Consider the following 21,592-nt stretch of genomic DNA (forward strand, 5'->3'; position numbering starts at 1 on the left):
AAGAGGAGGAGAAGAAGACGAACGACGAATGGAAGAGGAGGAAGAAGGCGACCCTTTTTCCGGCAATCTCGTCCCAATATATATTGTTTCTCTTTCTTTTTCATGTTTTTCCTGGTTGTGCGAACCCCAAATGTCACACCCAACCCTAAACGACATCGGGTATGAACGGAAAACAAGATAACAAACGCTAATCGGTCTGAAACACGAATCTGTTTTCTAATAGATAAAAATTTATTTGAACTACCTAAAGTTTTATTAATTATTTGGCTTGGACTTGATAATTCTATCAAGCTTCCTACGTATCCTGAATATCTTTGAATCTTTAAATCTTTAAATCGAGAATCAAAGCCACGTAGTTTTACATACATATTCTCATTTCTCCTTATCGCTTATTAATTGCACAATATAGATGGTTTGTTTTAAATTTTAACTATACATTTATCAAATAATTTATATGTATAATCATAATCGGGTACGGAAGGTTTTGTTTTCAAACAATTAACCGAACTTCTATTATAAAGGACTCTTTTTACCGAACTAATTCGACTCAAGGTCTAATGCGAACCTTTTATAAAAGAATCCAATTTAAACGTCTGATTCATACGAATCAAACTATAAAACGTCTAACATGACTATCTTTTACTAATCTGATCATTTTTCCACACCGAATTTGACTCAACTCTAATACAACTCTTCTTGCCAAACGAATCGTTTTTACTAAACGAATCACTTAAGTCTCATATGATTTTTATTAAAGGAATAACTTAAAATATAATACGAATTCTATCAAACGGAATAATTTGATTAAACAGGATAACTAAAGCTTAATACGATTTTTACCCAACTAATCCAACTAACACTTCTAACACGATTCTTACCAAACGAATCCTATTCAATTGTCTAACGCGAGTATTGTTACTAAACGGATAATTTTGACTAAACGACTCACAACTTTTTTTTATATATATTTTCACTAAAAGAATCATTTTTTTTACTAACTGAACTCACAACTATATGTATTCTACGGAAAAATCCCAAAATTCACAATTATCTCTAATCTGCAGGAAAATCTCAATAATCTCAGTAAACCCAAACAAAGTGAGAAATACTCACCTCCTTACCTGCATGTCGAGATCTGACTAAAAAGAGAGACCTGAAATTACCCAAAATTGGGAGGAGGCTGCCGTGAGTAGAAACTCAATATTCCGAAAACAGGGACATCGAGCTCGTCTCTCCGGTGACCAAGGTTCGAGATGAAATAAGTAAACCCATGGGATCCTTACTACTTCGGAACCGAGAGAGAGAAAAGAGTGAGGAAGATGAGCCAGAAGATTCTCGAAAATGTAGGAAGAGTAGATCAAGTGATCTAATTCTTCCCCAAAATAAAATAAATATCCAGGGGCTCTTTAGTTAGGTAGATTAGGTGTTGAGCGATTTCCGCAAGTGCACGGTATATGCTTGTAGTAATAAAAGATATTGATCCCACAGGGAACGTTTTTTAAACAAAACTTATTTACAATCGGTTAAATTTACTTTTAGGTTTATAATATGAAAAAATCGTTTAATCGGTTTTGGTTTTGAAATTTGCTAGAATGAGAATTAGATTAGATTATGAAAACGTTAGAAAATATTCTGATTTAAGAATGAATTTGCAAGATATGAACGTTTAGTACTTTTTAGAAAAGTAAACAGATGTATTTGTTTGCATTAAGCAAAGAAAACAACTTTAAACTTTGTACGAATTATAAAGATGAAATAAATGACGGAACCTCTAATTAATTGGCTTTGAACATGACAAAACCCTTTCGGGATAGTTGCCCTTAATCAAATTAAAACTCTTTCGAGATAATAATTTGCCTAAGTGTTCAACAAAGTTTCTTTGTAAAGATTTTGGATTAAATACGTTTTAATGAAAACACCAGCAGTCACTTTAGTGGATTGGTTACCATAAGTGCTGCATAAAAATCTATCGAATAGAATGGACTTTATTAGATGAAATATAAATTGATACAAGTTTACAGAGAACGTGGAGCATGGAAACATTCGACGACTTGCAAGTGAATGGGTTGTCAATCCTTTCCTTGGATTTCGTTAGAGTTTGTCAGGCTCAGGGCGGATCCTCTACTCAATCTTCTCTCTGAATCTTCGTAATAGAGACTGGGTCGGTCTACTACCAAAACGAAAACTAAACTGGAACAATGTCTAAACGCTACTAAACTTGTTATTATTGAATAAACAATGTGTGTACATCATATTGCTTTTTACAGAATCGAAATCTAACTTCTGAATCACTTGACTCAGAATTTCTGCATAAATTCTATACTAATCTCTTTTTCTACATATCTTCAACTCTCCATCAACTCTTTATTTATAGATGTTGAAGAGTCTTGATTGAAGTGTCGTGTCCGTTGTGAAGGATCGTGTCCGTTGCGAAAGGACGTCTTTATCCACCCGAACGATCGCGTTTCGTCGAAAACGAAAGTGTGTAACTAGGCTTCTAAAAACTCCTGCTCGTACCGAGAATATTAAATTCTCTACCGAGAATGGGGGAGCATCAATTGGTCTTCAAACGAAGGAAGGAAAAGCTGGGGAACGCGTGTCGCGATCGTGAATTTGGGGGCCGCGGTCGCGGCACGGAACGTTTTTCGGTTCTTCTGCTTTCGTTCGCGTCCTCGATTTGGCGTTATTAATTTCTGTCGTCTTCGACTCCTTTTGTAGGGTTTTTCTTCTGTTTTCGAGCTCTTTTCGTTCCTATTTGGATTTTACCAAATATTTATGTACCTTACAAGAAAGAAACATATTCGAGAGTAAAAGCTTCCTAAACAGTTATAAATAGCATAAATTCGTAACAATATTGATGTAATTATTGATGATATTTTAGGTATATTTTGGGCTTAACAAATCTCCACACTTAATCTTTTGCTAGTCCCGAGCAAAATTTCACTAAATTTATTCTCTAACTAATCTCTTTATGAAAATAAAACATATATCTCTGTATTACCTTTTAAATTAGTTAAGCCGAAAAGACTTACTTCTCATGGCAAATTTATATGCAAAATATCAAACTAACTTAGTATAAATACGATATATCATTCGTCTTGTATTTCCAATTTTGAATTGAAGCATTCGGGACGATATAAGCACGCATGTTATTGAGTCTTTCGTCTCAAGGCATTTCAAAGCACAAAATTTCTTTCCCAAACCTAAACTAATATATGAGATATATTATTTTAAATAAGTACTTGGGTTAATTATTTGCTTAGTTATGCCCGAGATAAGGGTGGTCTTGATCGTAACTTTATACGTATTTTATTGCTTAGTGTTTGCTTAAGAGGTACCGACTATGCCATGGGTGGACGCAGTCGTTACTTTAAACTTATACACGCTTATTATTTTTAAACGTTCCTTTCATACCTCGATTGTGATAAGGGTGGTCGCAACCGTGGCCAAAAGTAAATGGTACTTAATTATTCTTCCCTTTCATACCTCGATTGTGATAAGGTTGGTTTCAATCGTGGCCAAAAGTTAAGAATTCAACTAATTGATTAATTAATATGAATTATAAAATTGAATTGTAAATTGGGAAAAAGAAAGATAGCACATTCATCCTATATTGACTTAAAATTCAACATGTATTATGGCTAAAGTTTCCTTAAAAACTTCAATTGGTGTTAATGTAAGACGAAATCAAACCGAGCTAAAATTTTTAGTTCAATTTAATGCCTATAAACCTAATTGAAAACTTAAAATAAGATTTATTGTATCATGAATTGCATGATATAAAATAGAGATTGAATATAAAGAATTTTTGAAACTAAAATACATTCACTCGAGACAATTTTACTTAAAATCGTATCAGAGATTTGTGAAAAATTTAAAAAATATTACCCGTATAGAAATATTATTTCTAACAATAATGATAACCTAAACAAATAATCATATTAACTTAAAAAAAATGTGTTGCAATATATTAGTGATGAAAAATAAAATGTGTTGCATTTACTCGTATACGTATAGAAATTGATATATGTATATCCCCTCCCACACTTAAATTGGACCATATCCTCATTGGTGCAAAAATAATGGAGAAAACATAAAAAAATAAATACGAAATAAGGCATACGAAACAAAGATTGAAATTGTAGCAAATGAAACATTCAACATAAAATTAAAAAGAGAAAATGTACCAAACATATGAAAAATTAAAATTGTATCAAATATAACAAGATAAAAATAAAAGGAAATGAAACAACTTATGCTCGAGGCGGGGAATCCGGAGGTGTAGGTGAAGTCTCCATATTTCGGCGTCGGAAAAAGGAAAGCATCCGATGCCGAGTCGATCCATGCTCACGCCTCAAAAGGTTGAGGTTGTCATTCATCACCATGTTATTTTCTACCAAATCATCAATTCGTAAGTTCATTTGACGATTGTTGGAATTGATTTGATCCAAAATCCTCCGCAAATCCACCGGAACATCCGCTTGAGGTGCTTGGGGTTGTGGTTGAGCCTGGTTCATCTTACGCGCCTACCGCCTCTCCGCCGCCTTCGGTACCTGCAAATTGAGAACTGGAAGCGCCACCACCCATAGTGCCACGAAGGTGGGCAATACGGGAGGCATACAAAATAAAGACGGGGGGACCTTGTGGTAGCAATAAATGAGCCCGCTCAAGAGCCGAGATGTCCAAAAGTGGAACATACCCACGGTAGGTGGACATGTCAAAATCAGCCAATTCACCCCGAGCTCCCAACACAATAGCGGTGATAAAATTACAAAGCGGGATTTGAATGGTAGTCGCCCTCGAAGCACGGAACAAATTATCGAACATCATGCCAATGCTATCAATCCTCAAACCTTTAAATAAGCTATCCAAAACATATAAATCCCGAACCTGAACCTTTGAACTCTCCACACGACCAAACAAGGAGAAACTCAAAAATTTGTGAAAGAAGAACACACAATTGTCCTTAATCAGCTTGCTTGAAGTGTTTTCGGAATTAAAATAGTCTTGGTCCGAAAGAGTTTGCCAAACAGCATCATTATCAAAATCTTTAGGCTTATCATAAAAATTAGAAGTAGGGAAACCAAACATGTTTCCCATTGCTTCATAATCAATGGTGTATGTGATACCATTATTCCTAAAAGAGATTGAGGTTTTCTTCTTGTTCATGGTCAAAGTGACCAAAAATTCCACCACATATTCATTAATACGCGGAAAACGCATATTAACGAATTCTTGCCAACCTAATGCCTCAATAAAAGCATCAATTCGACTAGAGAAATTCAAGGTTCGTACCGAATGGAAGTCTAAGAAGTGCATATCCACAAATTGGCGGTCGGCTTGTGAAAAATGTTTGAAACGAATGGCTTCCTCCTCCGAAGCGATGTCGAAATAAGCTCCACATTGAACCCGAAGGCGATTAGCTTCCGTAACAGTGGGCTTGTTACCAACACGCTTAGTCCTAACCATGGTAATGGTGTTTAGTGTGTTTTAGGGTTTGAGAAGAAGAAGAAGAAGAAAAAGGAATTGAGAGAAAGATTAAAGCTTGAAGATGAGTTTGGGGGTTTGAATTGGAAGTGATTGAAATAGAAAAGAGGATAGAAATTGGAGTGAATAAATTGGGAAGAGTAAAAGTAGGTTTTTGGGGAAGAGTTTGGAGTAAGGGATTGGGTAAAAATAGAGGTGATGTGAGGTTTGTGTAAGAGGTAGGGTTATATAGGGTGATTAGGTGAATGTATAGGTAGACTAGGAATAGGAATAGGCAAAAATATTGGCAAAATCGGAATCAAAAGGGCATATATCACGCGTGTTGCGACCGCGAATAGCAAAGCCGCGGCCGCGGCACGCGATTTTCAGGGAATTTTGCCCCTGAAATTCGTCCATTGTTGCTGCTCATACCGAGAATTATTAATTCTTGGTAGAGAAGTGGTCAAAATGGCCTATTTGGGTGCCTATTGACATGGTTTGTGCAATTTTGTTGATGATTTAGTTCCTGAACTTAATATAAAGTGTCCCTGCACTTAAAACCTAAAATAAATGACATTAATTGCAAGGAAAACCAGAGGTTTACCCTTAAGAAATTGAATTAAAGTGTAATAAATTGGTTTATGAATAATTAATGAAACTTAAATTGTCATTGATGCATATAAGTTAAGAGAATCATATTAAGTGCATAATAAGTGCATATAAATATATATTAATAATATGAATTTAATCAATTGAATGAATTAATGTTTTAAACTAAATGAATGAAGATTGTGAAAATTGGATTTAGTGTGGATATATGTTTTAATTAAGAAACCCATGATTGTTCAATATTATAGATTTTATATAGATTTAACCATGATTATATAGGAAATGGAAAACCTAATCTAACTTTTGTAAAATTAATAAATGAACTAAAATGAAATAGAACTTTATTGAATAAAATAAAATTATAAAAACAAAGAATAAAACCAAATAATACAAAAACACACAAATATTTACAAAAAGAAAAATAACTATAAACCTAAACTATTCTATATACTCATCCCTATCAAGCGGGATATTTCTGGCCTTAATACGATCAATTTGATACTACACGAAAGTTTCACGTTCCGGTGCAGACAGAAAGTGAGGCCCTGCTCGAAAGACACGTTTTACAAGTCCTTCGGGCTCGAGAAATTCATAGTCAATTGTCGGGAAGAATTCATCATCACTCCAGGGAACATCAATGGCACCCTTTGTACCAAGAATTATTCCACAGATTATATTGCTGAACCCAATCTTCTTATCCTTGGATCGAGAAGCGGCGACAAGACCCTCCATCAGAATCTTTGAAGAATCTACTGCATTTCCCTGGAATATATCTCCAAGGACATAAAGTTCTGTGTCGCGGACCACACTACTGAATGTGCGCCCGAATAAACTGTGACACAGGAATTTGTGCAAATACAGCATGGAGTTGGAGCGAAAAGAGTGATTATAGGCGAGTTTTGAATTGAATCGCCAGAAACCAGTGAGCATTCTCCAAATGTCCGAGGATGTCATGTCTCGTCCAGGATGACGTTTGATTGTATCCCTCGGGGGAAAACCAAACCAAGCATGCAACTCGGGATAGCCGAAAGTAAAGATTTCGCCTTCTCGATGAAAATTGAGACGTACTCATCGTTTATTAGTGAAACGCACGGTGCAGAAGAATTCGAGTATCCAGTCGCCTATTATTGGAAATCGCATTTGGGCGAATTTTGTCCACCCTAGGCGTTCCATATAGCGGCTCATGTCATCAGTAATGCCTAATTGGCTGTTAAGAAATTCATCCATATACAACATTCCGATGAAGAATTTGTAACGGAGATTCCAATAACGCCTACCTTCATCGTGATTGAAGATAGGAAAAGGCGCCCCATATCGCTTGGATAAGTCTGGGCGTTTATTGCTTGAGACAGCATTGTGCCTTGAAGGTTTGTATTTGGTAGGCATGGTGTTGGTTTGAAGGAAACAAGGTTTCTGTTACTAAATAAAAAAAATAGTGTTTTGAAGAAATCAGAGGTCTGATAAAGATGAAAAGAATTGTAACAGAACTTGAATCCTCTAGGACTAATTTATAAGAGTTTTAGATGAAAGGAGGTGTTGTTTTAATCATGAAAAGGTATAAAATGACACCTTTCGGGAACGAAGAAACTTAAGGTTTCAGTTGTCAAGAGGTTTGTCGAAAGGTTTAGGATGTTTCAGACTTTAAAGGTGCAGGAATTACGCGTGTTGCGACCGAGAATTCTGAATTCGCGGTCGCGACCCGCTGATTTCCTTACGGAAATCAGGCGTCGTAAGCTATGTCTTGATTCACGGTAGAGAATTTATGATTCTCGGTAAGTTTAGAGAAAATCTGACCTATTTGGACAAGTCTGAAAAATAGAATTCTCGGCAGAGAATTGTCTGAAACTTCAATTTCATTCTAATTTCCTTAAATTAAATCTAAAATCATGAAATAAACATATTTTATGCATATAAATCATAACATAAAGTTATCTAATCCCAAAAATTGGCATTTGAAAAAAAATAAAATTAAATAAAAATAAAATAAAATGAACAAAAATATAAAAAGAAATAAAAAAAAATAAACTGTGATCGAAAAACTGAGTGATTTATACGTCAGAAAATCTTGTTACGAACGGAATTTCTATTTGTGAAATATTTTCGTAATAGCTTTTACATCGATTACCATTAACTTTGAAACGAATTCCGTTAGGACCTTCCAGTTCCAAAGAACCATAATCGAATGTTTTGACGACTAAATATGGTCCTATCCATCTGGACTTAAGTTTTTCTCGAAATAAACGAAGTCGTGAATTAAATAACAGCACTTGATCCCCAACAATAAAGAGTTTGACTTTAATTTTGGCATCGTGCCATTTTTTCACTTTTTCTTTATAAATCTTTGCATTTTCGTAAGATAGATGGCGTAACTCATCTAACTCATTTAAGTCGAGCAAACGTTTCTTACCTGCTTGTCGTAAATCAAAGTTAAGTTCTCTAATAGCCCAATAGGCTTTATGTTCTAATTCGACTGGCAAATGACATGCCTTCCCATACACTAAACGGTATGGAGTTATTTCTATTGGTGTTTTCAATGCAGTACGGTATGCCCATAACGCATTATTTAGTTTACAAGACCAATCTTTTCTTGAGGATGAAACTGTTTTCTCTAGAATCCATTTGAGTTCTCTATTTGATATCTCCGCCTGACCATTTGACTGAGGATGGTATGGCATTGATACGCGGTGGCGTACTCCATATTTTTTCATAAGTGTTTCAAAACTTCGGTTTAGAAAATGAGTACCACCATCACTTATGATGACTCTTGGACAACCAAATCTACAAAATATATCGTCAAGAAAATTGATGACAACTTTAGAATCGCTCGTCGGGGTTGTAATTGCTTCAACCCACTTTGAAACATAATCAACGGCAACTAATATGTAAGTTTTACCAAAAGAAGGGGGAAAAGGTCCCATGAAATCTATTCCCCACATATCGAAGATTTCAACTTCTAATATGGTTGTGAGGGGCATCTCATCTTTTCTTCCTAGATTTCCTATTCTTTGACACTTATCACAACGAGTAATAAATGAACGGACGTCTTTAAACATCGTAGGCCAAAAGAAACCACATTCAAATATTCTAACTGCTGTCTTGTTAGCTTCATTATGTCCTCCATAAGAGCTAGAATGGCATTCCGACATTATGGATTCATATTCATTTTCACCAACGCATCTCCTAATTATCCCGTCACCACAGGTCTTGAACAAAAAAGGATCTTCCCAAAAGTACTGTTTAATGTCGAAGAAAAATTTCTTCTTTTGTTGGAAATTTAATCCTTCCGGAACAATATTGGCTGCAAGATAATTAGCAATATCTGCATACCATGGTGACATGACGCTTTTCATTTGATAGAGATGTTCATCAGGGAAATCATCTCGTATATCGTTAGTTTCACCTATGGGACCGTTCTCATCTTCAAGTCTCGATAGATGATCGGCGACAAGGTTTTCTAGTCCCTTTTTGTCTTTTATTTCTATATCAAATTCTTGTAACAATAAAACCCATCTAATTAGACGTGGTTTTGCATCCTTTTTAGCAAATAAATATCTTAATGATGTATGATCAGTGTAAATAATAACTTTCGAACCTAACAAGTATGACCTAAACTTATCACACACAAAAACTACAGCTAACATTTCTTTCTCAGTTGTGGTGTAGTTTAATTGTACACCGGAAAGTGTGTGACTTGCATAATAAATGACATGAAGTTTCTTATCCTTCCTTTGTCCTAAAACACATCTGACAGCTAAGTCACTTGCATCACACATAATTTCAAATGGTAAATCCCAATCGGGTTTAGCAATAATAGGTGCACTGACTAAAGCTGTTTTTAATGTTTCGAAAGCTTTAACGCAATCTTCATTAAAATCAAAGGTAGAATCTTTCATGAGTAGATTAGTGAGTGGTTTGGAAATTACAGAAAAATTCTTAATAAATCTTCTGTAAAAATCGGCATGTCCTAAAAATGATCTTACTCCCTTAACAGTAGTTGGAGGGGGTAATTTCTCTATTACTGAGGTTTTTGCTCTATCTACTTCTAATCCTTTTTCAGATATTTTGTGACCTAAAACAATTCATTCGTCAACCATGAAATGACATTTTTCCCAGTTTAATACCAAATTTGTTTCTTCACACCTAGACAAAACTTTATCCAAGTTTTCTAGGCACGAATCAAAAGAATCTCCATAAACTGAAAAATCGTCCATAAAAACTTCCATGATATCTTCAATGAAATCATTAAAAATCACAGTCATACAACGTTGAAATGTTGCAGGTGCGTTACATAGACCAAAGGGCATTCTTCTATATGCAAATGTTCCGTAAGGACATGTGAAGGTTGTTTTATCTTGGTCATCCGGGTAAATGTATATTTGAAAGAATCCGTAGTAACCATCTAGAAAACAGTAGAAAGCGTGACCAGCTATCCTTTCGATCATTTGATCAATGAAATGAAGAGGAAAATGATCTTTCCTAGTTGCTTTATTTAAATTTCTATAATCTATACAAACCCTCCAACCAGTGGTGGTTCGCGTAGGTATTAATTCACCTTCTTCATTCCTTACAACTGTTATGCCTCCCTTTTTAGGTACGCAATGGATTGGACTAACCCATTCACTATCCGAAATAGGGTAGATGATTCCATTGTCCAGAAGTTTAGTAATCTCATTTTTTACTACTTCTTTCATATTCGGATTTAGGCGTCTTTGCCTATCCGCTTTAGGTGGCTTATCTTCTTCTAAGTGAATTCTGTGCATTACAATGCTCGGATTAATACCTTTTAAGTCTGAAATTTGCCAACCCATACTTCCTATCCTATTTCTAACAACTTCTTTCAATTTCTCTTCTTGGACTTGTGTTAATTTGTTAGAGATAATTATAGGTAGAGAATCGCCTTCGCCTAAGAAAGCGTACCTCAAATGACTTGGTAATTCTTTAAGTTCTAATTTAGGTGGAACTATAATTGAAGGCGGAACTGGTCCATCTTCTCGAATCAAAGGTTCTGGGTCCTTATCTTTTAGTTCCTCACTCATTATAGGTTCTATTATTTCTTCTTTTTGAACAATGTCATTTACACATTCTTCAATTAAATCAAGTTTCATACAAGCGAAATCCTCCATAGGATATCTCATCGCTTGATTCATATCAAACTCGATCTTATCATCTCCTATTCTTAAAACTACCTTCCCTTCCGACACATCAACTAGAGCACGTCCCGTGTTCATGAACGGTCTACCAAAGATTAGCGGACAATTTACGTCATAAGCAAAATCTAAAATAACGAAATCGGTAGGAAAAATAAATTTGTCAACTTTAACTAAAACATCCTCAATTATACTGTATGGTCTTTTAGTGGTTTGATCCGCTAATTGCAAAACCATATTGGTACATTTGATGTATTCTTCTAAGCCTAACTTATTAAAAATAGATAAAGGCATCAAGTTAATGCTTGCTCCTAAATCACAGAGACAACTGGGAAATTCAATATCTCCCAATTTACACGGAATGGTAAAACATCCGGGATCCTTGAGTTTTGTGGGCAAATTACTTGACACAATTGAACTACAATCTTCAGTTAGTGAAATGGATGAAATTCCTTCCCAACTGATTTTCTTTGAAATTAAATCTTTGAGGAATTTACCATAATTGGGAATTTGCGTAATCGCATCCATAAACGTTAAATTAATATGCAAATTCTTAAGTTTGTAAAAATGTTAAAAGTTGTTTGTCATAGTCCTTATTGCGGACTTTGTGTGGAAAAGGTGGTTTGGGTACAAAAGTTTTTGTACTAGAGTCAATTGGTGTATCTTTTTATTTTAATGTATCTTCTTTGGGCTTCAGTAAATCAGTTCCAGGTAAGGTCGAATTTCCGGGCATTTCCGGGCCTAAGTAATTTTTCCCTGAACGAAGAGTAATAACCTTAACATGCTCTTTCGGATTTTCTTCCGTATGGCTTGGAAGACTTCCCTCTTTGCGGGATGGAATTGATTTAGCGAGTTGTCCAATTTGAATCTCCAAATTATGGATGCTAGATGATTGGTTTTTAATAAGCTGATCGAATTTATTCTCGATCCGTTTAACACCATCGTCGTGATTACTTATTTTTCCGCTCATAGCATCAATAAATTTGTCGATTTTAGAAGATAAAGTGCTAATCGTATCTCTTGATTGATTTTGATAATTAGTAGTACGATTTTGATTGGCATTAGCATTATTATTATTATCTCTCCAGTTAAAGTTAGGATGATTTCTCCATCTAGGATTATATGTATTGGAATAAGGGTTATTATTTTGGTTTTGCCCTTGGACAAAGTTTACCTGTTCAATTTCGCTCATACCTTCGTAGTCCACATCCGTTTGGATTGGCTTACCATTAGAATCACACGGTGCCATAAACCTATCAATTTTGTGCGATAAGGCAGAAAATTGGGCTTGCAGCATCGCTACTGGATCAAGATTCACTATACCTTTAACTGATGAAGTAGTTGAGGATGATGGTTTCGCTAATGGTACGTGTCCACGTTCCGCGGGTCACATACTGCTGTTGATTGCCATTTCCTCCAAAAGCTCTCTTGCTTGGGCAGATGTTTTCTTCATGAATAACCCTCCAGACATAGCGTCCAATGAACCTCTAGTTGTAGGATTTAGTCCATTATAAAATGTTTGCATTAAAAGTTCAGCGGGCAATTGGTGGTGTGGGCATAAACGTTGAAGTTCTTTAAAACGTTCCCAAGCCTCATAAAGAGTTTCATTATCATTTTGAGAAAAAGATGTTAACTCTTTAATGACTCTTGCGGTTTTTGCTAAAGGAAATTTTTTTGATAAAAATGCTTGGGCTAATTGCTCCCAAGTCTCAATTGATGCGGCTGGCATAGAAGTTAGCCATTCTTTGGTTCGATCCTTCAAAGTAAAAGGAAAAAGGCGAAGATTGATTGCTTCTGCAGTCACATTCGGTATTTTAAAAGTGTCACAAATTTCTAAGAAATTTGTCAAATGGGTATTAGGATTTTCGTTAGGTAACCCGTAAAATGTTACGTTATTTTGCAACATATTAAGCAACGCATGCTTAATTTCAAATTGGTTTGCATTAATTTGGGGCCTAACTATACTGTTTGTTACACCGGCCACTCCTGGCCTAGCGTAATCCATAAGTGTGGCCATAACTTCTGGCTCAGTAATTCTAGTTTTTATTGGGGTTTTGTTTTTCTTTTTCTTTTCTTTCTTGTTCTTTTTAAGAGTTCTTTCAATTTCTAGGTCAATAGGATTTGGTGACGTGCCTGAACTTCGAGAACTGCGCATGAACTTAAAATTTCGCACGAACCGAAACTACCTACAAAACAGAATTTGAAAAATAAATATGTTAGTAATTGAAAATAAATAAAATATAAAAGTTTGAATAAGTATGAATAAACCTAGGTTCGTAATAAAATACGAAAAATTTAAAATTTTGTCAAAAATTTTGGCGTTCCCCGGCAACGGCGCCAAAAACTTGTTGAGCGATTTCCGCAAGTGCACGGTATACGCTTGTAGTAATAAAAGATATCGATCCCACAGGGAACATTTTTTAAACAAAACTTATTTACAATCGGTTAAATTTACTTTTAGGTTTATAATATGGAAAAATCGTTTAATCGGTTTTGGTTTTGAAATTTGCTAGAATGAGAATTAGATTAGATTATGAAAACGTTAGAAAATATTCTGATTTAAGAATGAATTTGCAAGATAGGAACGTTTAGTACTTTTTAGAAAAGTAAATAGATGTATTTGTTTGCATTAAGCAAAGAAAACAACTTTAAACTTTGTACGAATTATAAAGATGAAATAAATGACGGAACCTCTAATTAATTGGCTTTGAACATGACAAAACCCTTTCGGGATAGTTGCCCTTAATCAAATTAAAACTCTTTCGAGATAATAATTTGCCTAAGTGTTCAACAAAGTTTTCTTGTAAAGATTTTGGATTAAATACGTTTTAATGAAAACACCAGCAGTCACTTTAGTGGATTGGTTACTATAAGTGCTGCATAAAAATCTATTGAATAGAACGGACTTTATTAGATGAAATATAAATTGATACAAGTTTACAGAGAACATGGAGCATGGAAACATTCGACGACTTGCAAGTGAATGGGTTGTCAATCCTTTCTTTGGGTTTCGTTAGAGTTTGTCAGGCTCAGGGGCGGATCCTCTACTCAATCTTCTCGCTGAATCTTCGTAATAGAGACTGGGTCGGTCTACTACCAAAACGAAAACTAAACTGGAACAATGTCTAAACGCTACTAACCTTGTTATTATTGAATAAACAATGTGTGTACAGTATATTGCTTTTTACAGAATCGAAATCTAACTTCTGAATCACTTGACTCAGAATTTCTACATAAATTCTATACTAATCTCTTTTTCTACATATCTTCAACTCTCCATCAACTCTTTATTTATAGATGTTGGAGAGTCTTGATTGAAGTGTCGTGTCCGTTGTGAAGGATCGTGTCCGTTGCGAAAGGACGTCTTTATCCACCCGAACGATCGCGTTTCGTCGAAAACGAAAGTGTGTAACTAGGCTTCTAAAAACTCCTGCTTGTACCGAGAATATTAAATTCTCTACCGAGAATGGGGGAGCATCAATTGGTCTTCAAACGAAGGAAGGAAAAGCTGGGGAACTGATAGCGCGACGCTAGTAGTGCTTTTCTACGACAAAATGTATATTACGATGTTTGCGCTATGAATATGGATGTGGTCTTTCTAAGTGCTTTATATCTACTAGACGTCACGACTACTTAGGGGCAAGTGTACCCCGTCGTATCAAGTAATAATCCGGTTAAGACCGGGTATCGAATCCACGGGATTTATAGTTATAAGTATTAGACGACTTGGTTTCGTATGTTATTTAAGCGGTAATTACTTTGGGTTAAGTAAGACACAACTACACACTATTCCTCATTATTGGCGACACAGATTTATGTAGCTAAAACTCTATGAAGTGAGATGAGTATGATAAGTTATAACCATGATAAATGATGACTCTAAATGTATACGGATAATAGTTTACTCTTGCAAAGACGACAAGTGTAGTAGAACCGACCCGTGAAGCACTTAGACTACGTGATTCCTAGTCAAGGCGTGTCTAACGCGGGGGAATTAGAAACTAAGGCCCGTAAGTTCCGTGGCTTGTCAATTCCTACGGTTTCCGGTTTGTCACTTCCCGTAAGGCAACACCTATATAACTCCCTAAAGATAGCCCGAATGGCGGCGGTAATCGCGTTCTCCTACACAATAATCAATTATCAATATCAAAACAAGCAATAAACATTAACACATAAAGGGAAATAAAGATTATAAATCATAAATTATAAATATGGAAAGTGATTAGATGAAATACAACCAAGCCTAGTACATATGAAGAGTACAAGCTAATTAGCAAGTAAAAAGGGAGAATCTGCCCTTGGAACTAGCTAACCGGACTCAAAGCCGTCTCTTAGGTCATGGAGGTGGAACTCTCGAGCTTGGTGATGAATGGTGGAACGGAGCGTCAATGGAACGCCGGAACAACGAACAAGCTCTCGAGGGGGAGAGTTTAACTTACAAAATTTGAATCTAAATTACAAGGAAAGAAAAGAGTATAGTGTAGCTCTCTAGTATGTAATTGGTGTCTAATGAAGTTCAAGAGCTTCTTATTTATAGACATCAAGCAAGGGCAAGTTTGTAATTTCACAAAGCACAAGTATGGAGAAACATTATTTGGTGCAGAAATCCCATGATACGCCCCGCGTACATTGGTCTACGCCCCGCGTAAATGCTCATTCCGTCAGAAATCTCCTGCATGTGGACCAATTCGTTGTCTTGTTGTCTCAAGAACGCCTTGCGTAAAGGATTGTACGCCCCGCGTGTTTGAGTCTCTGGAGTTTTATTGCTTGAATTGGAGCTTTTACGCCGTGCGTAGCTGAAGTACGCCCCGCGTAAAAGAGTCTCTGATCTCTTTACGTTGAAGAACTGCCTTTTACGCCCCGCGTATATGGTGGTACGCCCCGCGTAAGGAGAGTTGACTCTGGGAGACAATGCAGTCTGACTTTCAGGATTAGGCCAATCATTTCCGACATGTGTCATACGCCCCGCGTAAAGTGTCATATGCCCCGCGTATGCTGAGTCATTTCCACATGGTGCCTGCGGATAAGGCAATTATTTCTGACACCATGTTTTACGCCCCGCGTAAATGACGATACGCCCCGCGTAAATAATGATACGCCCCGCGTATTTGAGTAGATTTTCACTCCTTCCCCGTACCTGAAATACAAATCTTTGAGAGCCGAGTTAGCTTGACGTTTTATTTTCTAATATTAATCAAAAATAAGGAAAATTAACCGAAAGTAAGGAATTTATTTTTATTTTGTTATTTTATTAAAACACTCTATTTTTGTAATTAAACTTATTTATTTCTTCTAAAATTAAACCGTAAATCACGCTAAAAGATAGGGACGAAATGCCCCTATCAGGAACGCGTGTCGTGACCGTGAATTTAGGGGCCGCGGTCGCGGCACGGAACGTTTTTCGGTTCTTCTGCTTTCGTTCGCATCCTCGATTTGGCGTTATTAATTTCTGTCGTCTTCGACTCCTTTTGTAGGGTTTTTCTTCTGTTTTCGAGCTCTTTTCGTTCCTATTTGGATTTTACCAAATATTTATGTACCTTACAAGAAAGAAACATATTCGAGACTAAAAGCTTCCTAAACAGTTATAAATAGCATAAATTCGTAGCAATATTGATGTAATTATTGATGATATTTTAGGTATATTTTGGGTTAACATTAGGCTCAAATAAATAGGGATAAGGATTGATTGATTTTAATCAAATGGCCATAGTTAAACAATCCCCATCAAAGGGTTATATGTAAAATTTGAATTTTATTATTTTATGGTTGTGGTAGGTTTGTGGCGGCCAGCGTAAAACTTAGTCACATCTTATGACATGAACCACAATATAAATATCGTGGGGGCGTTCCCTACTCAGCGACGCGCTGCACTTTCTAGACCTGGGTGTAGTGATAAATGTGCAAGGGTTGCTAGGTCGTCGCCCCGAAGCGGAGCGCCACCCCAGGACCCGGGGGTGGTGTCAAATATGCAAGGGTTGTGGGTAAATAAGCTAGTCCATGGTAATGGTAGGGGTAGGGGTAAGGGTAGTAAGTTACGCTTTGGGACATGGAACATAGGTTCTTTGATAGGAAGATTAATTGAAATTGTAGATGTTATGAAGAGGAGGAGAATCAATATAATGTGCCTATAAGAAACCAAGTGGGTTGGAGCCAATGCTAGAGAGATAGCTCATTGGGGTTATAAGCTTTGGTACTCAGGAAAGGATAAGGGTAGAAATGGAGTAGGTATTCTTATTGATCGGGAGTATATTGATGATGTAGTAGCGGTGTCTAGGAAGAGCGATAGAATTATGAGTGTTAAGCTAGTGATAGGGGATGAGGTTGTGAATGTCATTAGTGCATATGCGCCACAAATAGGATTAGATGTCTCTATAAGACAAGCTTTTTGGGAGGACTTAGAGGAAGTGGTGCAATAGGTTCCTAGGGATGAAAAGATGGTACTGGGGGGTGATCTCAATGGACACGTGGGTTCTAGGCGAGATGGGTTTGAGATTGTTCATGGAGGGTATGGTTTTGGAGATAAGAATGAAGCAGGAAATGATATTTTGGAATTCACATCAGCCTATGACTTGAGTATCATGAACACATGGTTTATGAAGAGAACATCCCACTTAGTGACCTATAGGAGTGGCGGTAATGCGAGCCAAATTGACTTTTTCTTAGTAAGGAGTGCTTGGAGGAAGAGTTATATTGATTGTAAGGTGGTCCCTGATAGGGGTCAAAAACCCCTATCTTTGGGTACGGTTTTAGGACGGGTTTTAGCGTTATTTAGTTAATAAAGCGAGCAATTCTCGCATTTAAATGCTTTTGTGTGAGTTAGTTAGAAATTGGAAATGTTTTATTTACTTTTCATTGTTTAGGCTCGTTTTATGATCAATTTAGGCAAATACGGCCAAAATGGCATGCATATTATAATTCCGTTACCTTTTAAAGCTAATTGATCCGTCAAAAGTCGCACCAAACGAAGCGTTTGCTCAAATAAGTGATTGGCGGGTCAATTTAGCCTTTGGACTAATGTTATCTGGAGTTTTTGTGCATGCACGGGGATAAGTTCGGGCGAAAAACACGTTATTAGCATTCGGCAACCGCGCAGGGGCGCATCGGGCTAGACTGCTCGACGAACTGGCCTTCGTAGGCGAGCTCGCCGAGCAGGCAGTGCCTGTTCGCGACGAGCAGTGCCTGCTCGCCGAGCAGCTCGCCCTGCTCGGCGAGCAGACCTGCGGGAATTGGTCAAAAAGACCAATTCCGCCCCCACGACGCCACGATGGACCCCATGACTTCCTACCTGCATAAGGACACAAAATAGGTCAAGAAAAGGGCCCGAGCCACGCCTATAAATAGGATTTTTCCAATGTAATTAGGCATCTTTTATCTTTTGTAATTTTCTTAGCTTTTCATCTTGAGAAATCCTCTCCACCTCCTCCATATCCTTCAAACCTCCATTGAAGACACCTCCGAAGCTCCGTTCAACAAGGATTGCTCAAGCTCCATCCTTAAGTCCTAGGAAGACGCCTGCATTGGTAGACAGGTTCCCTGAAAGGGATTTTTCTTCTTTTACATTCTGTCTAGCCTCTGATACATGTTATGAATCCTAGGCTCATTGTAACTTCGTGACAATACTTTTCATCTTTGATATATATTATAGTTTTGTTTCTTCAATTATTTTATTGCTTCAATCTTTGTCTTACGCTTTGTCTGATTGGTTTAACTCATTCGATAATCCCAAAATTAAGTTGGCACATATTGCGAGCTGAATCTGACCTAGTCAGTGCCTATAGGATTGACGACCCTATAGAAGATTAAGCCCAAATTGCTGAGCCTTAGAGCTAGTTTCGGCCTTACAAGGGAATCACGAACTAGGGACATTAGGAGGATAGGTCGGGTTAATCGCCTCGGACACAAGTGACTTAGGTTTTAATTCAATTGCTTTAACAATCTATTTTCATTATCATCGTATCCCTTCATGTTCCTTCGGATAATTGCATTGGTAAAAGATCACTTAGGAGTAGTTTAACTTAATTAGGGGTAGAGTAACTTAATTAGGCGTAGAATAACTTAGTTAGAATCAGATAACTTAGCTAGGAGTAGTATAATCCAACCTAGGAGTAGATTAACTTAAGAAAAACCAACTCAAAACCCCCTAAGCCTAGATAACACCTGAAACCAAGTAACTCGATACTTGCAGAAATAAATCCTGTGGACGATACCTGGACTTTCCAGGATTTTATTACTTGATAACGACGGGGTACATTTATCCCTTAGTGAGTCTTCTTTACCGAAGGCGCATCAGTCCCTGGTGAGAGTACGACAACCCAACATAAAGTAGTGGTGCTTGATTTTTGAAGTAGGAAATGTATAAGAAAACGAACACCACAAGTGGAGACTAAGATTAAGTGGTGGAAATTGCAAGGGGAGAATCAACAAAAATTTGTGGATGAGATGACCAAAAAAGATATTTGGACTTGTAATATGGATTTAGATATAGATTCGATATGGACTAAGATGGAGCATAGTATAAGGGAAGTAGCGAAGGAAGTTCTAGGGGAATCTAAAGGTAGCATGCCACCGAGTAAGGACACATGTTGGTGGACAGAAGAAGTACGACAAGCAGTAAAGAGTAAGCAAGAATCCTATAAAATATTGAGGAAATGCAGGAGTGATGAGAACTACAAAAAATACAAAGAGGCTAAAAGGGAAGTAAAGAAGGTCATACGAGATGCTAGAGCAAAGGTGAATCGGGATCTGTATACAAGATTGGATACGAAAGAAGGGGAAAGAGACATATATAGAATTGCTCGGATGAGAGATAGGAAGACGTGAGATCTCGAAAAAGTTAAATGTGTGAATGATGTGGACTAGAAAGTCCTAGTTGGAGATAAGGATATCAAGAAACGATGGAGGTCCTATTTTGATGACTTATTTAATGGAGATCGCAGACAAGATGTTAGAGATATAAGTATCCCTCACGATATGATAAATCATGAATGCCTGCGGAGAATTCAAAAGGGTGAAGTCAAAATGGCTTTAAATAAGATGGGGTTGAAGAAAGCAGTAGGACCTGATGGCATCCCTATTGAGATTTGGAGATGTTTGGGAGAGAGAGGAATCGAATGGTTGACGACGTTCTTCAACAAAATTTGGAGAAACAATTAGATGCCATCAGAATGGAGGAAAAGTATATTAATCCCTTTGTATAAGAATAAAGGCGAAGTCCAAGATTGTGCCAACTATTGAGGAATCAAATTAATGAGTCACATTATGAAACTGTGGGAGCGAGTGATCGAACAAAGGCTAAGGAGGACGGTGAAGATTTCGAAAAACCAGTTTGGCTTTATACCGGGAAGATCAGCCATGGAAGCCATCCATCTAATGAGACAATTAATGGAGCACTATCGAAATAAGAAGAAAGACTTGCATATGGTTTTCATTGACTTGGAGAAAGCATATGATAAGGTACCAAGGGAAGTACTTTGGTGGGCCTTGATAAGTAAAAGCATTTCATGGAAATATATTGACATCATAAAGGACATGTATGAGGAAGCATGCACGAGTATACGTACTAGTGTTGGGAAGACTGAAGAGTTCCCTATTTCGATTGGAGTGCATCAAGGTTCCGCACTAAGCCCATTTCTTTTTGCCATCGTTATGGATGAACTAACAAGTTCACTTCAAGATGATATACCATGGTGCATGTTGTTTGCAGATGATATTGTGTTGGTTGATGAGACAAAAGACGGAGTGGAGAGGAAGTTGGAACTATGGAGACAAACTGTAAAATCTAGAGGCTTTAAGTTGAGCCAAAGTAAGATAGAATATTTGGAGTGTAAGTTTAGCGGCCATAGGAGTAGGGAGGCAGGGACAATCACCCTAGATGGGAGAGTTGTTCAGGCCTCGGATTGCTTCCGGTATTTAGGATCTATTATCCAAACGGATGGAGAAGTAGATGGAGATGTTGCCCATAGGATTAAATCTGGTTGGTCGAAGTGGAAGAGTGCTACGGGTTTCTTTTGTGACCCCGACGTGCCTAATAGATTAAAGGAAAAATTCTACTGTACGTCAATTAAACCAGTATTGTTATATGGTACGGAGTGTTAGGTAGTGAAACACTGTCACATCCATAAGATGTCGGTGGCGGAGATGCGTATGTTGAGATGGATGTGTGGTCATAAGAGAAAGGATCGGGTGAGTAATGAAATAATTAGGACAAAAGTAGGGGTTACATCTATTGAGAATAAAATGAGAGAAAACCGACTAAGGTGGTTTGGCCATGTCAGACGTAGAGCGCTTGATGCGCCGGTTAGGAGGACCGAAGAGTGGCAAAAGGATGTAGTGGTGAGGGGTAGGGGAAGACCTAAGCAAACTTGGAGGAG

General features: G+C 37.1%; 1 non-coding gene across 1 annotated transcript; it reads left to right on the plus strand.

The window, feature by feature from the left end:
- Positions 1-12,763: 12,763 nt before the first annotated feature.
- LOC136225061 (small nucleolar RNA R71) lies at positions 12,764-12,870 on the plus strand. Its single transcript, XR_010686799.1, has one exon. It is a non-coding gene; the product is annotated as a small nucleolar RNA R71 (small nucleolar RNA).
- The last annotated feature ends 8,722 nt before the right edge of the window (positions 12,871-21,592 follow it).

This window comes from Euphorbia lathyris, chromosome 3 (assembly GCF_963576675.1).
Source record: "Euphorbia lathyris chromosome 3, ddEupLath1.1, whole genome shotgun sequence".
Taxonomy (NCBI): domain Eukaryota; kingdom Viridiplantae; phylum Streptophyta; class Magnoliopsida; order Malpighiales; family Euphorbiaceae; genus Euphorbia; species Euphorbia lathyris.